Here is a 13,068-nt window from a genome sequence, read left to right on the forward strand (position 1 = left end):
CTTTCTTTCTTTCTTTCTTTCTTTCTTTCTTTCTTTCTTTCTTTCTTATTTTTAACTGTACATTTGACTTTATTTTTTTTTTATTCTTATGATAATCCCCATACATTACATCATTAGTTTTAGATGAAGTGTTCCATGATTCATTGTTTGTGCATAACACCCAGTGCTCCATGCAGAATGTGCCCTCCTCAATACCCACCACCAGGCTAACCCATCCTCCCACCCCTCTCCCCTCTAGAACCCTCAGTTTGTTTTTCAGAGTCCATCGTCTCTCATGGTTCGTCTACCCCTCCGATTTCCCCCGCTCCATTCTTTCTTGATCTGGCTTTAGTCATGCTTTTGTTTCAGAACAACTCCACAAAACTGTTCTTATCAGTGTCCCTGATGACTTCTGTGACTTCAGTCAGTTCTCAATTCTCACTTTCTTGACTAAACCTGTTGCATTTAACAAAGTTTATCACTCTGTCCTCCTTTAAACTTTCTTTTCCTTTCCCTTCCACAATTTCATATTTTGTTTTTCCTCCTAGTTTTCTGTTTTTCCTTTCTTTGCTGGTTTCAAGTTTCCACCCATACCCCAGGCCTCACTCCTTGCACAACTTCTGTTCTTTCACTATAACTGTCTTGGTGAAATAATTCAACACCCTGGATTTAGATAGCACTGAGATGCTAATGACTCCCAAAGTTGCTTATTCCATTTTTTAAGCAGATTTTTTTTCTATTGAGGTATAATTGATGTATAACATATTTAATAGTATTTATATATGATGTGAAATAATCACCCCATTAAGTCTGCTTAACATCTATCACCACACATAGTTACAAATTTTTTTTCTTGTGATGAGAACTTTTAAGATATATTCCCTTAGCAACTTTAAAATATGCAATATAATTTACTATCCATGTTACCATGCTCTACATTACATCTCATGACTTATTTCTTTCATAACTGGAAGTTTGTAACTTTTTTTTTTTTGAGATTTTTATTTATTTGACAGACACAGTGAGAGAGAGAACACAAGCAGGGGGAGTGAGAGAGGGAGAAGTAGGCTTACCGCGGAGCAGGGAGACCGATGCGGGGCTCGATTCCAGGACTCTGGGATCACGACCTGAGCCAAAGGCAGACACTTAATGACTGAGCCACCCAGGCACCCCAGAAGTTTGTAACTTTTGACCTCTTCACCCATTTCACCTGTTCTCCCACTCCTGGGTCTGGTAACCGTCCATCTATTCTCAGTATGTATGCATTTCTTTTTCTTTTTCTTTTTCTTTTTTAGATTTTCTACATATAAGTGAGATCATATGGTATTTTTCTTTCTCTGACTTAGTTCATTTAGCATAATGCCCTTAAGGTCCATCCATTTTGTCACAAATGGCAATATTTCTATTTTATGGCTGAGTAATACTTCATTGTACACATGTACATTTTCCTTATCCATTCATGCATCAATGCATACTTTGGTTGCTTCCTGACTATTGTAAATAATGCTGCAATAAACATATATATCTGGGGGTGAGAGTTAGTATTTTTTATTTTCTTCTAATACCCGGAATCGGAATTGCTAGATCAAAGGGTAGTTCTATTTTTCATTTTTTGAGGAACCTCCATATTGTTTTCAGTAGTGGCTGCACCAGTTTACATTCTTAACCAACAGTACATGAGGGTTCCCTTTTCTGTACATCTTTGCCAGTACTTGTTATTTCTTGTTTTTTGATAACAGCCGTTCTAACAGGTGTGAGGTGCTACCTCATTGTGGTTTTGATTTGCATCATCTTGATGATCATTGATGTTGAGCATCTGTGGACCATCTGCATATCTTCTTGAAAAAATGTCTATTCAGATCCTCTGCCCATTTTTAAATCAGATTGTTTCTTTTTTTGCTACTGAGTTGTAGGAGTTCTTTCTATATTTTGGATGTTAACTTCTTATCAGATATATGATTTGCAAACATTTTCTCCCACTCAGGTTGCCTTTTCATTTTTTTTTTATGATGGTTTCCTTTGCTATATGGAAGCTTTTTAGTTTGATTTAGTCCTACTTACTTACTTTTACATTTGTTGCCTTTGATTTTGGTGTCAAATCTAAAAAAATGATTGCTAAGACCAATTGCAAGGAGCTTATGACCTATGTTTTCTTCTAGGAGTTTCAGGTTTTATGTTCAAGGCTTTAATCCATTTTGAGTTGATTTTTGTATATGATGTAAGATAGTGATCCAGTTTCTTTCTTTTGCATGTAGCCATCAAGTTTTCCCAATACCAGTTATTAAAGAGATTGTTCTTTCCCCATTGTTTATTCTTGCCTCCATTGTCACAAATTAGTTGATTGTATATGCATGGGTTTATATCTGGGCTTTCTATTTTGTTACATCGATCTTTGTGTCTTGGTTTGTTTTTATGCCAATACCATACTGTTTCGATTACTGTAGTTTTGTAATATAGTTTGAAATCAGGCAGTGTGATGCCTCCAGCTTTGTTCCTCTTTTTCAAGATTGTTTGGCTATTTGGAGTCTTTTGTAGGTACATACAAATTTTAGGATTTGTTTGTTCTATTTCTGTGAAAAATGCTATTAGAATTTCAATAGAGATTGCACTGAATGTGTAAGTTGCTTTAAGTAGTATGGACATTTTAACAATATTAATTCCTCCAATCTGTAAGAATGGCATGGAATATTTTTTCCATTTATTTGTGTCTTCTTCGGTGTCTTATAGTTTTCAGTGTACAGGTCTTTCACCTCCTTGATTAAATTAATTCCTAGGTTTCTTTGTTTCCTTTTTGATGTAGTTGTAGTTATAAATGGGGTTGTTTTCTTAATTTCTCTTTGTGATAGTTTGTTATTTGTGTATAAAAATTAAACAGCTTTTTGTATATTGATTTTGTATTCTACAACTTTACTGAATTTATTATTTATTACTTCTAGTAGATTTTTTTGGTGGAGTCTTTAGGATTTTCTTTCTTTTTTTTTAAAACATTTTACTTATTTATTTAGACAGAGACATAGTGAGAGCAGGAACACAAGCAGGGGGAGTGGGAGAGAGAGAAGCATGCTTCCTGCTGGGCAGGGAGCCCAATGCAGGGCTCGATCCCAGGACCCCAGGATCATGACCTGAGCTGAAGGCGGACGCTTAGGACTGAGCCACCCAGGCGCCCCTAGGATTTTCTATTTTTAGTATCTTGTCATCTGCAAGCAGAGACAGTTTTACTTTTCCATTTCTGATTTGGATGCCTTTTATTTTTCTTTGTTGCCTAACTGGTCTAGCTAGAGCTTCCGGTACTATGTTGAATAAAAATGGGGAGAATTGTCATACTTATCTCTTTCATCTTGTTCCTGATCTTAGAGGAAAAACTTTTAGTTTTTCACAATTGAGAATGATGTTTGTTGTGGGATTGTCATATATGACCTTTATTATGTTGAGGTACATTTGTTTTATACCCATTTTGTTGAGAGTTCTTAATCATAAATGGTTGTTGAATTTTGTCAAATGCTTTTTCTACATCTATTGAGAAAATCATATGATTTCTATCCTTTATTTTATTAATGTGGTGTATTATATGACTGATATATGGATGTTGAAGCATCCATGTATCCCAGGGATAAATCCCACTTGATCATGATGTATGATCATCTTAATATATTGTTGATTTTGGTTTGTTAATATTTTGTTGAGGACTTTTGCATTTCTGTTCATCAGATTCATTGGACTGTAATTTTGTTGAAGTGTCCTTGTGTGATTTTGTTATCAGGGTAGTGCTGGTCTCATAAAATGAATTTGGGAGTGTTCCCTCCTCCTCTTCTATTTTTTTGAAAGAGTTTGAGAAGGACCTTTTCTTTTTTTTCAATGTAATAAATTTATAAGCCTGGAGTTTTTCCCCCTGAACTCAAGCTCTCATACCAACTGCTTTTTTTGGCACCTATACGTACAGTTTATTAGACATCTCAAATTTAATATTCTCAATGTTAAACTTGAAGGACCAACATTACCCAACTTTAAGATATACAATAAACCTACAGTAATCAAGACAGGGTGGTATTGGCACAAGAATAGACAAATAGATCAATGGAAAAGATTGGAAAAGCCAGAAATAGATCTATATCAATATAATCAGTTGATCTTTGACAAAGCAAAGCAATAATAAAATGAAGCAAGGATAGTCTTTTCAGAAAATGGAGCTGTAATAACTGGGCATTCACATGCAAAAATGAATCTAGACACAGACTTTACATCCTTTATAAAAATTAATCTAAAATGAATCACAGACCTAAAATGAAAAAGCAAAACTATAAAACTTCCAGAAGATAACATAGGATAAAACCTAGATGACTTTGGGTATGGTTATGCCTTTTTAGATATAACACTAAAGCCACGATTTATGAAAGAAGTAATTGTTAACTTCATTAAAATTCAAAACTCTGTCTATGAAAGACAATTACAAGAGAATGAGAAGACAAGACCCAGAATGAGAGAATATATTTGCAAAAGACACACCTGTTAAAGGACCATTATCCAAAGTGTATAAAGAACTCTTAAAACTCAATAATAAGAAAACAATCTAATTTTAAAAGGGGCCAAAGATCTTGACAGCTCACCAAAGAAATCATTATGGCAAATAAACACATGAAAATGCTCTACATCATACATCATCAGGGAAGTTAAAACTAAAACAATGAGATACTACTGCACACCTATTAGATTGTCCAAAATCTGAAACACTGACAACATCAAATGCTGGAGAGGATGTGGAGCAACAGAAACTCTCATTCATTGCTGGTGGGAATGCAAAATGGTACAGCCACTTTGGAATAGAGTTTGGCAGTTTCTTACAAAATTAACCATATTCTTACCATACATTTTACCCAACATGCTCCTTGGCATTTACTCAAATTATTTGAAAACTTATGTCCACAAAAAAGGTTGAAGTTTCAATCATGATTACCAAAACCTGGAAGCAACCTAGATCTCGTTTAGTAGGTGAATGGATAAATAATCCAGAAAGGGACTCTTATTCAGTATTATGAGGAAATGAGTTATCAAGCTATGGAAAGACATATGAGGAACCTTAAATGCATATTACTGAGTGAAAGAAGATAATCTGAAAAGGCTGCAGACTGTATGATTCCAAGCATATGACATTCTGGAAAAGGCAAAACTGGGCATAGTAAAAAGATCAGTGTTTGTCAGAGGTTCAAAGGGTAGGAGGGAGGAGTTAGGTGCAGCACAAAGGATTTTAGGGCAGTAAAATTAATCTGTATGATATTATATTGGTAGATGCATGTCATTATATATTTGTCCACACCCATAGAATGTATAATATCAAGAGGGAACCCTAATGTAAAGTATGTACTTTGCATGATAGTGATGTGTTAGTGTTGGTTCATAAATTTTAACAAATGTGCCACTTTGATGGAGCATGTTGATAACAGGTATACATGTGTGGGGCCAGGGAAATCTCTATCATCCTATCAATTTTGTGAACTTAAAACTACTCTGAAAAATAAAATCTGTAAAAGCAAGCAAGCAAGCAACCAACCAACCAACCCATATGACTTAGAGTCTTTGCAGTAGCCTAAAAGACCCCACATGATCTTTCTTATAGCCCCTTACCAGTCTCAGGTCACTTCTTACTACATTTCCTATAGTTACTCTGGGCCAGCTACATTAGACTCCTTGGTGTGTCTTGTATACATAACAGGTAAACTCCTGCTTTAAAACATTTGCATTTGCTTTTCCTTCACATAACCTTATGGATTGTTCTCAGCTCTTTCAAACCATTGCTCCAAAGTATTCTTTTGTACGGCACCCTAACCAAAATTGCAAACCCTCCACCCTGCACTCCCTATCCCTTTTTTTGTTGTATTTTTACCCTTGGCACTTAATGGCCTTCAAATATTTTTATTGTACTTTTCTCTCCTAAAGAATGAAAGAATTATTTTTTGTTTTTCTTTCTACCAGTGAATAACATCTAGACAGCACTTGGCACATTAAGTAGACCCTGAATATGTTTTTTGTGTGGGTGGAATAAATGAATCTCATTGTACTATTACACTTGATTTACTTGTCTTCATTCCACTAGACTCTATGCTTCCTGAGAGGCAAATGCTACAACTTCTGTGTCTGTTTCTTCAGTATTTAGCACACGTGGTTGTATTACATTTGTTCAATTTATAAAAGAATATACTCATTTTATACAGGTATGATCATAACAAAATTACACATTGGAATTTTTTCCCTTATGTTTATAGGTACTTTTTTGGTTGCTATGTATTCTACATAATTATACACATTACTTTGTTAACTTTCAAAATTCTTGTGAAAAGTAGGCCAGTCATAAAATAACATTGAAACATTTTCTTGAGTTGCTATTTAGTCATTTATTTAACTATTGATTATTATGAGCATTTAAGTTTTTTAACTTGTATTTTTTTTTTTAAAGATTTCATTTATTTATTTGAGAGTGAATGAGAGAGAGAGAGAGAGCACAAGCAGGGGGAGTCAGAGGGAGAGGGAGAAGTAGGCTTCCTGCTGAGCCCGGAGCCGGATGTGTGGGGCTCCATCCCAGGATCCTGAGTCTGTGACCTGAGCTGAAACCAAGAGTCGGACGCTTAACAGCTGAGCCACCCAGGTGCCCCCAGAAAGATAAATATTTAAGATCTTTTAAAGATACATTTAAGATCATTTAAAGATACACTTAAGTCTATCAGTTAAATGTATTCCCCTTTGACTCTGCCAATTGCCATTTCCAGAATCACTCAAAAAGTTTGCTGTGTATTCTTTTAGACCTTTTTTATGCATATGACTACATATATATACAAAAGCTAAATTAACAAAAACTAGTTGATATATGTATTATTCTGTAGTTTATCTTTTTTATCTTGGGTCCCAGAAATCTACTGTGTCAATATATAAAATGTCTTCTTTGTAAAAATCATGCTATGATGTATAATCTTTTAATTATTCCTCTACTGACAGACATTTAGTTTGTCTAATTATGAGAAATGGTGGGTTACACAAAGTTAAATATTTTCTTTTCTGCAGTACGGTGCATTAGGATTCTTCAGAGAAGGTAAATGGTATGCAGAATTTCCTGAACTTGTTTTACCAATAGAACCTTTATTTTCATGGAGCATATAATTCTTCCAAAGACATATCACTGATGCTGCATTAGATATATTTGGAGCTCTAGTCAGTCTTCTTGTTTTACTTATAGTGAAATTGAGACTGAGTAAATGGAAAATTGGAACCATACTCTGTTTCTTGACTGTTTTTCCATGTTTCTCCTGATGCTTTGAATTTAATCTTCATTTAATACTTTTTCCTGAATTCAAATAGGAAAGTTATGCACTAGGATTTTTCATAAGGGAAAAAGTAGTTTTCATGTGTTGATACTAGGAAAAGTTAACGCTTGTATGTTTTTAGGTTTTTCTTTATATCATTATGGGATATCTTGGTAGGTAATTAGTGACAAGTGAAGACAAGGTTTCAACTAGTTTGATACAACTTTTCTTTCTTTTTTAAAAAAGATTTTATTTATTTATTTATTTATTTATTTATTTATTTATTTATTTATGGAGAGAGAGAGAGAGCTGGGGGAGTGACAGAGGGAGAGGAAGAAAGAGAATCTCAAGCAGACTCTGCACTGAGTGGGGTTCCCAAAGCAGGGCTTGATCTCAAGACCCTGAGCATCATGACCTGAGTTGGAATCAAGAGTCGGACACTTAACCAACTGAGTCATTGAGGCCCCCCTCGATACAGCTTTTCTTAAATAACTTAAAGTCCTCTGACATAAATGAACTAGTTCCTTTCTCATGTTTGAATAATTCTTTCAATTACTTTAAGAGTCACTTGAAAAGCAGTATTAAGTTTCATCGTGCCTAGTAAATTTCTTAGCAATTTCTTTTGCCTTTCTCTTCCTCATTCAGGTTAGTAGTTTTATTTTTTGCAGTATTTAGGAGGACTCTAGTCATAATTTTAGATATGTTTTATAATAGAGATACCGTTGAATCTTTTTGCCATAATTGGTCTTACTTTTGCCTTTCCCTGAGTTGTCAAGTTCTTCTAATCTTAGGGTACAATTCAAAGTATGTTTTCTTTTGCTCACGTAATGTTTGCTTGGATCAGTTATTTTGTGCAATGACCAGTCATTGGAGGAAAAATTGATATTCCTCTTTTAGTTCTGTAATTGTTTTTTAAAGTATGCATAGTCCTATAGAAAGTTTAAGTAATACATAAAGAATTTATGTAAGAAAGGTAAGTCACTTAAAATCCTTCTATCTGGAGGTCAGCACTGTAACATTGTACTAATATTGAACTTTCTTCTCTGTAAGTATACACACATACATTTATAAATACAAGGTCATACTCTATTGACTTGTAATTTTCCATTTTACTCAAGAAAGTATGTTGTGGAGCACTTTTCTTCTCATGAATATAAAGAATATAAATCACTTCACAGTCACTACAAAGTCATTTTATGGATATACCCTAATTCAATTAATGCTCATTAATAGACATTTGGATGGGCTCAAAGTTTTCCAAATTATGAATAGTTCCCACTTGAACATTTTTGTAGATTTGGCTTTACGCTCTTGTGATTATTTTTGTAGTGTAATTCCTAAAAGAGAAATTGCTGGATCAGAATTTTGGTACTTGTTGCCAAAAGGCTTTCCAAACAATGGTAACAATTTATTCTCTCTAAAATTATATGAGAGTGTACTTGCTGCCACATCTTACTCAATTCTGGGTACTTTTTTTTTTTTAAAACCTTCGATAATCTGGTGCATAATGATGATTGAAGATTATTCAAATTTGTATGTCTTTGATTATTAGTCAGATTTAATATATTTGTAGGTAATGGCCACTTTTTTTATACACTTTTTTTATATGTTCACCCAACATGGGGCTCAAACTAACAACCCGGAGATCAAGCATCACCTGCTCCACTGACTGAGCCCTCCACATGACCCATCTAATAGCTACTTTCGGGTTTTTTTCTGTAAATTTTCTGTTAACATCTTTTGCTCATATTGGTATTATGCTGTTAGGACTTGGCATATATTTATTTCATCCTCACAAGAATCCTTTGAGATAGGTTCTATATCTGTTCCATTTTACAGTTGAGGAAGACCTGTGTAATGCTCAGCACTAGCAGGTCTGCCAAAGTCTTGGATTGGTGGCTCATATCCATCAGCTCGTTCAACTTTAGCACTGGTCTCATCCTCAGTAGCTTTTCCAGGACTACTACCTTCACCATGAAGCTTTATGAGCTTTCCCAATTCAAATTTGGGCTTCTTCAGCATTTTTACTTTTCTAACAAAGACATCATGGAGTGGATAAATAGACTAGCAAGGCTTTTCTGTCTTTTCTGATGGTGTCTGGAATCAATTTATTGACCACTTCTTTCAGTCATTTGTCTGCACCTCTTGGGTTATGATTTCCATCACCTGTTTCCAAATTTGGCAGACCTGCTGGTGCTGAGCATAAGAGGTCTTCCGATCTGATTGTTGTGTTTTTTAGTAAAACCAACACAAAATAGACAAAATAACCATCGGTCGTCTTAACGTTAACATGAGCTTCAATCATGGTCTGCCATTTTTTGACCATGGAGCACATTTTGTCACAGGTAAGAACCATGCCAAGGAAATTAGTCAGTTTTTGCCCTGATCATCCTCAGTTGTAAATGCAACTTCATCATTCTGCAGATCAGCAAGGCTCACTTCAAAAACACGACCCTTGAGGCCATCAGATGTGATTTTGGTGCCTTGAGTTCTTGTGACTAGTGTTTTTCTAATAATTCTTATATTGAACATAACTGGTGCTTTCACATCATACCAGTCTTTCTTAGAAAATAAATCAACCACTTTCTTCTTGGCTCCCTTTCTGCTGCCTTTTGTAAGCCTCTTGTTCTTGCTGTCATGGCACTGCTTAGGGAGCCAAAAGGGTTTCTTTCATATTCTTATTTCTTCCTCAGTACTTCAGTTTTAATTGTTAACTGTATAAGTTTTGATATTTCTTAGGACAGACCTCTCATCTTTGCTTACTTATTTCAGAATTCTTCTGTTAGTTGTTTTTTCACATATATTTTGACCACTTTTGTCATTCCTAGATATTAATCCTTTGAGTTTTGACTGGGGTTGGACTAAATTCACAAATTCTAATTCATTCTATTTTTATTTCATTTTTTAACTTACAGAGTGAAATTTTCCTGGGACTAGAAAATAGTCATTCATTCTTGTTTCCTGGTGTATCTTTTCTTCATTAATCTCTCACATACTGGGTTTATTTCATGGCTTTTAATGGCAAAATTTTTATCCAGCTTTTTGTTCTGGTTAAGTCATCTTCATATAAGGGCAGATTTATAAAGACCTACTATTTGCTTAAGAATATACAGGTAGATTCTTCTTGACTTCTTTCCCTGTTTATCTGGGTACTATTTTGTATCTTGAAGGCTTTGATAATAGAGGTTTATTCAGTCACTTCGTTCCTCATTCAACAGCCTGAGAGGTTAGGGAGGGAACTTGATCTTTGTTTTTGTTGATTGTTATTTTGTTTTCTTTGTGACCATTGCATTCATATGTAGACTCATACCTTTGGAAAAACTGCCTGCCCAGACCCCAGTTCTGCTTTTACTCCCACTTTATTTTATTTTATTTTTAAGTAATCTCTACACCCAACGTGGGACTCACAACCCCAAGCTTAAGAGTTGCACGCTCCACGAGCCAGCCAGGTGCTCCAGGTGCTCCTTTACTTCCACTTTATGAGTGCCTACTTGGTGAAAGATAGTTTTGAAAATTTGCCCTGCTGCCTAAGAGCATTTTATCTGATAAGACTATGTATCCATATATGCTCCTAACCCCTTACCACCCCTGCAAACAATTGCAGCCTCTATTGCTATTATTTTATAGCTGTGAAAAAACCCTAAGGAGATTGGTGTTTACCTTTCCTATAATGTTTCTCCTTATATATTGCCAATTTGAGAGATTCTTCCTCCACCTACACCCCAGAATCAGAGCAAGCCCTGACCACTCTTTGGAATCTGGGTCAGAGGTGAATGCTGAGTAGTGGCTATACTCATTCTCTTTTAGCTGTGCTTCTGCAACAGTGAATGTTTTTTGATCAGTGGCAAGGGTAAGAATATCCCCATGTAGTGGACCAGTATTTTCCATGGCTCTCTTTAGTCTTCATTCCTTATTCCTAACACATTTGATCCTTTACTGGTTCTAGATTATAATTACAATGAATCAGGCTAAAAAACTTCTCAGTGAAGAGCTTATCTTGAAAGAGTCAAGGGGTACCTGGGTGGCTCAGTCGGTTAAGCGTCTGCCTTCAGCTCAGGTCATGATCCCAGGATCTGGGATCAAGCCCCACATCGGTCTCCCTGCTCAGTGGGGAGCCTCCATCTCCCTCTCCCTCTGCCACACTCCCTGCTCATGCTCTTTGTCTCTAATAAATAAATAAATAAAATATTAAAAAAAGAGTCAGAACTGATATGTGTTATAGTATTTACTATTTGCTCTCCTGTTAGTTCTTCTATACCTGCCCCAAACAAAAAGCTTTTATTTTTTGAAGTCTTTTATCTTTTTAAAATTTTAATTCCAGAATAGTTAACATATAGTGTTATATTAATTTCAGGTGTACAATACAGTAATTCAGCACTTCCGTATATCACCCAGTGCTCATCACAGCAAGTGCACTCCTTAATCCCCATCACCTATTTCCCACCATTCCCCCCACCCACCTCCCCTCTGGTAACCATCAGTTCAAAACAAAAAGCTTTTAAAATCATTGTCTGATTCAGTGTTTTTGGTGTAGTAGAAATTTTGGAAGTAGAACATGTTTGCTCATTGCGGAGCAGACAAAATGAAGTGCCAAGGTACCTATGGTCCTATGAGGTATCTAGCAGGTATTAGAGATAATCTTGATGATTGAGATGTAGTAGTATGGTCACGCAGTGCTGCTTTGGGTTCTGTATAACAACTTTTCATATCTCTTTTCACTTGTTCCTGTGACATGACCAAGAGAAATCCTTACCATTGTTTAGGTTTGGGACATGGTGGCGTTTAAGTCCTTTGTAGTCTGCCACTTTGCTGTCTATATAATGTTGGTAAATCTAATCTGTCTATAAGCTTCAATTTCCTTTTGTGTGATGATACATGCTTTATGTACTTCATTGATATATTAAGAAGTAATATGAAAAAATATAAATTATCTTTATTGATTGTAAAATTTCATACAGATAAATAAGATTTGTGCTAGGATACTATAAAGCAGTTATAGGAGACAGTGTTGGATTTCTATCAGAAGATTATTTTCCTACCTGCATTAAGACCTTACATTAATATAAAGTCTAATTTACCTTCTTGTAATATATATTATATTGTTTATAGAGTTAATAATGATTATATAAAGCAAAAACCAAGGATGGTATATAATGTGAGAAAGCAACACTATTTTAGCAGTCTAAATGTGATTTAGCACAAGTACATTAATATTGTGGGAATGGGTTTTTGTCTGAATGTATAACTTCTAATATACTAAAGCTTAGATTTTGTTCAGAGTTAATATAGAAATGGATGAAGAAAAGGATTCCAATCCATATGTTCATAATTTGTATTAACCATATTATCATACTTCCTTCTCATTGTTATAAAGTGAGACTAATATAATAATAATAATAATAATAAATAAAAATTACAGCTGAAAGGAAAATTAAGATTAAAAAATAATGAAGGGTACCTGGGTGGCCCAGTCAGTTGACCATCCAACTCTTGACCTCAGCTCAGGTCTTGATCTCAGGGTTGTGAGTTCAAGCCCCTCATTGGGCTCCGTACTGGGTATGGAGCCTACTTTAAAAAAAAAAAAAAAAGAAATATAAAACAAAAAGCCTACTGAAAAATTAAAACAATGAAGCAGCAAAGAAGAAAGTAAATCAGAAGTAACATAAAATAATTCTAAAAGGATAGAATGAAAATAAAGCACTGATAGAATCTGGCAAGTAACAGCAAAGGAAACAGTCAACTAAACCAAAAGACAACCGACAGAATGGGAGAAGATATTTGCAAATGACATATCAGATAA

General features: G+C 34.9%; 1 protein-coding gene and 1 pseudogene across 12 annotated transcripts in view; one reads left to right on the forward strand and one right to left on the reverse strand.

Annotated features, from left to right (window-relative positions):
• The window catches only part of BAZ2B (bromodomain adjacent to zinc finger domain 2B), a 386,499-nt gene that overhangs the window by 119,754 nt on the left and 253,677 nt on the right, over positions 1 to 13,068 (forward strand). The window lies entirely within an intron of this gene.
• LOC118011660 lies at positions 9,102 to 9,815 on the reverse strand (annotated as a pseudogene).

This window comes from Mirounga leonina, unplaced genomic scaffold, assembly GCF_011800145.1.
Source record: "Mirounga leonina isolate KUSES-001 unplaced genomic scaffold, KU_Mleo_1.0 Mir_151, whole genome shotgun sequence".
Lineage (NCBI taxonomy): Eukaryota > Metazoa > Chordata > Mammalia > Carnivora > Phocidae > Mirounga > Mirounga leonina.